The 4,242-nt window shown below is 39.8% G+C and overlaps 1 long non-coding RNA gene across 1 annotated transcript; it reads left to right on the forward strand.

Moving 5' to 3' along the window:
- Nucleotides 1–301: 301 nt before the first annotated feature.
- Nucleotides 302–3,559, forward strand: LOC124271482. The gene is made up of 3 exons (XR_006897051.1): nt 302–402; nt 2,678–2,682; nt 3,544–3,559. It is a non-coding gene; the product is annotated as an uncharacterized LOC124271482 (long non-coding RNA).
- Nucleotides 3,560–4,242: the final 683 nt, after the last annotated feature.

The raw sequence follows: 4,242 nt of genomic DNA on the forward strand, positions 1-4,242 counted from the left end.
ACATTCTTTTACTTTTCCACACGATGATACTTTGCGGAAGAGAGAGTAGTGTTTAGGACACCATGTATCGAAATCAGAAAAGATGAATTCAGTTGAACTTAATTAAGCTTCTACACACAATCAGCTAAATTACGCAAGACGACGTTTAAACCACGTTTTTTAAATACAAGTGAATGAGTACCTAATGGAAGATGGTTTTAAAACCGGTATTTCAGCGAAATCATATCGCATACTTGATGTGGGAGGAAAGCCTGACGTTATACAAGTCTTACCAATATGAGGAACACTTGAGCACAAGTATATATACTGAACCGCAAAAGAAACGCCACACCGATAGAGGTTTCTTAAAGCACACACTGTAATTCGCTCTAATTAACAATCAAACCGAGGACTGAGTTCAAAGTTCAAACACCATTAGGATACCTCAAAGTCAGTATCGTGTGTCGCCTCCTTGGAGGCATCGTCTGTTCATGGAATGAATTAGCCCGTTGATGAAGGTCCATACTCGAAATGCCTGATCGAGTCCAGCCGCAGTTGTCGGCCTTTGTTGGAGGTCATTCAGTCTTCTTTCAATCTCGTCCCAAAGGTGTTCTATTGGACTTAAATCCGGACTGAGTGCAGGCCATTGTAGGCTTTGGATGCCATGTTGGCAGTCTGGGCACGAGCGTTGTTTTGCTGGAAGATGTGATTTCAGTGACGTCCAAAATATGGTACAACGTTGGATCTTATGACTTGGTCAATATAGCGAGCAACTGTCACGCCATTTCCACGTCCTGGACGGAGATTCTGGAACACCACGAGGCCAACTCTCTGGTTTAGACCGATTGCACTCCACACCATGCACCATGATGCTTGGACCACCCCACGAGTCACTTTCAACAATACACTCATTAGAAAACCGTTCCCCATGCCTTCGACATACTCTCACTCTGCCATCGCCCCAAGGCTTGGTTCCTCCGATCTCTAGTAAGTCGTGCCATGGTGATTGTGTCAAAACAAGAATGATTTCAGGCGAGTTTGGTCTCGCTTTCATTGATAGGGCTGTCACTATATGCACGTGCATATTCATTTTCACGAATACCATACGGAACCTTTAACCGCGTCTGTCTTTTTAGGTGCCTTTGTTCGATATGCTCTTTCAATAGAAAACGCATTGATGTTGGTAATAACTGTCAATTTGGACAGAAAAACATGTAAACAAAACGGTAAATCATAATAGAAACACCTCTTTGTAAGAACAATAGTTTGCATTTGGTTTTGATAGGTGACGTTTCTGTTTTGGTCCAGTATAGTTCAAAGATAGAAATACATTGGCCAAAACAGGCCTACCAAAGAAAGCTTTCCCACTGTGCACAAAAACGCAGAAAAGTCCACATTAATCGTGGAAATAGCAACATACCTCGCTACTGAAACAGTAAAAACGGCAACTTTAAATCGCTAAAACTGCATCAAAAAAAGAAGAGCCTGCAACTTTGATTTTGCGCATGCGCACATGGAAGAGGAAGTCTCGATCGCATGTTGACAATTTCCAGCTTGGACAAAAGTAACATTCCCTTTTTAAGTATTTCTGTTGTGTTATTTGGCATTTATCACCATGGTACTTGTGTGCACACTTGTTTAGTTTACTTTACATTCGTATTAAATGACTGACAGCAATTATTTCGACATATTTAATACTTTTTCTTAGCGAGGCGATTCACAATTGCTCGGAAATTGGAAAGAAGCATGGATCGTAATGCGCATGCGCAGTAGAGGTCAAAGTTCGCTGATATAAAAATGTTGCAGTTTCATATTTTCTTTTGGTAGGCCTGTAAAATACAAATCGGACCAATGATCATGCATTTCTGGCACACATTAAGAGTGTGACAGTGAATCCAGTCGATTCGGACACTGAAGCCCTTTTTGAATTGTGCTTAGAAATACTATTACCATATTCGATACACCTGAAATGACTTTTGTCGATCTCTTCGCATTCGCTTTCTGTTGTACAGTTGTGATTCGCACACGCGCCAGCCATTCTCTGGAAAAAAGACACGGGATAATTTAAGATGTTTGGAACCTTGTGTCACCCCTATGACATGTAATGGTTTGGAAATAAGAGCTCATTCCTTACGTACGATGTGTGATGTCGAAACGTTCCTATAATGTAGGCAAATATGGTTTTCCTTACGTGTCTAAAAGTCCCTACAGTGTTGTCAGATATGGGTTGCTTTGGATGTGGAAAGGGTATAGTCGTTTCTAACTGAATTGTTTCGTCCTGGGGGAGTCGGTTTTTATGCATGGAAGATTGCTTGTATGTATAAGAACTTGAGTTGCGCCAAATCAATTTTCACCAAATGTAATGTCACACTGATTTTCTGAGCCACGGTCGGGTGTCAGATGCAGGTATATAGAATTGTAGAAAGACACACCGACATGTCATTGATATTATCACGTATCTATACTTAAACATGATTTTGTTAAGATTGTACTGTAGTCATAAACAATAGACATATTAATGTAATAATTGTAAACATGCTGAGGTATTATTCTGTTATCTTAATGTTTCAACAAACTATCCGAAATGTTGTTATACTGTTTACGTCGCCACCACTGTATTTATGTGGTTTATAATATCGACACTGAGTTGGACAAACTAGTGGTTGATGATATGAGCATACAATAGCCAAGTCACCAGTTTTAGTCTTGAACATAGGTTGAGTAACATAGGATGAGAAAGGATACATGTACCTGTGGCCAGTGTGTGATGTCCGAGAAGATAAACCCACTCGCTGGCTCCAGATAAGTGCCGTTGATACTACCGAGTGATAATGAGGCGAAATTTAATTCACAGTCTCCACGTGTGAGGTCATAATTGAAGGATCTGCACCACTTTCTCTTCAGACAAGTCGCAACACATTTGAAAAGTCCCTCTGTTGACATGGAAACGTAGCTGAAACCTGGTAGCCTCAAATTGTATTTTACAAAAGGAAATTTGCTGGGATCTGTACACATCATAGTCGCCGACGCTATAATGTTGAAAGTCAGTGTTCCAAATAGGAGCGTATCTGTTCCAATCAGCATTGTCTGATTTCTGAAAAATGAACATGTGTTGTGATAAGTTAGATACTCAACGTCTCTGTGGTGTAGATGCTGTTTCGTAGAGGAAAACACATAGTCCCTTTTACCTTGTAAAATGTTTCCAATAAGTAAACGAAATTTGTTTTCCTTACCGTTACTACCATCGACACTGAACGGCACTCACGAACAGTTCCTTCGGGAGATGTGCCAGCCTTTGACATACACAAGTGTATTCAGCTCTACATGACACAAGAGGAAATAAACATAGAAATGTAGCTGCAAACAACGCTATGAGCTCCAAATAATAGAGTACAATTCACATCAACCATAAAGGTATGCTGTTAGGTCTTGCTAAATAAAGGTAAGTCATGCTAAATACTAGCAACTGAATCGCAGACCAAAATTGTACCACAGTCCCCTGACTTAGGGGCACACAATGAAACACTCCGGTGAAGTGCACATACCTGATGTCTATTTAGCGAGCTATTGAACGGTTAATGTATCACGCTCATTTGGGCTGATGTTTCAAAATAATATTTTTATACATTTTGAAATACTATACATTCATTATGCCATGGACTCCTCTCATTCTCATATTTCTTTCAGAGCATAGTTGGGAAAGGCCATACAAGAATATACTAAATAACAAAAAAGGATTGATAACTCAATATATATACTTTATTACTGCAACGACATTTGAAAATAAGTCTGTACTTATCTTTTATTCCGTTGTTGAAAAGGGACACTAATTCTATAGAACACCAAGTTGACCTATTACCGGAATAGGTCCAAAATGAAAGCTTTGCCTTTAAGACGACTCAAAGAGTATTATAAGGGACCCCACAAATCAAGTTTCGCTGAAATAAATCTGTCTTCGACACAACGAATTGGGATTAGGTTGAAGTGCAGTTCTCATGGGTTGGTACAGCTACGTAGAATTTGATAGATCGCAACATCATTCAAGCAAATATCATATTCAAAACACTCAAAGAGGCGTCTGTATAAGAGTAGGTGACACACTAATCATGTCTATCAATTTGAAACGAACACACAACAGAGGCAAAGATTTCAAACGTAATGCCTCCATATTAGGCCTCGGTTACACTGCTGATCGCACATGCCGGCTTGTCATTGGCCGTCATACATGTAGTCGGTTGCACATATTTTGTGACAAGTGAAACT

The sequence above is a fragment of the Haliotis rubra genome, unplaced genomic scaffold, assembly GCF_003918875.1.
Source record: "Haliotis rubra isolate DU_JTF1 unplaced genomic scaffold, ASM391887v1 Scf1026, whole genome shotgun sequence".
In the NCBI taxonomy this organism is placed as follows: domain Eukaryota; kingdom Metazoa; phylum Mollusca; class Gastropoda; order Lepetellida; family Haliotidae; genus Haliotis; species Haliotis rubra.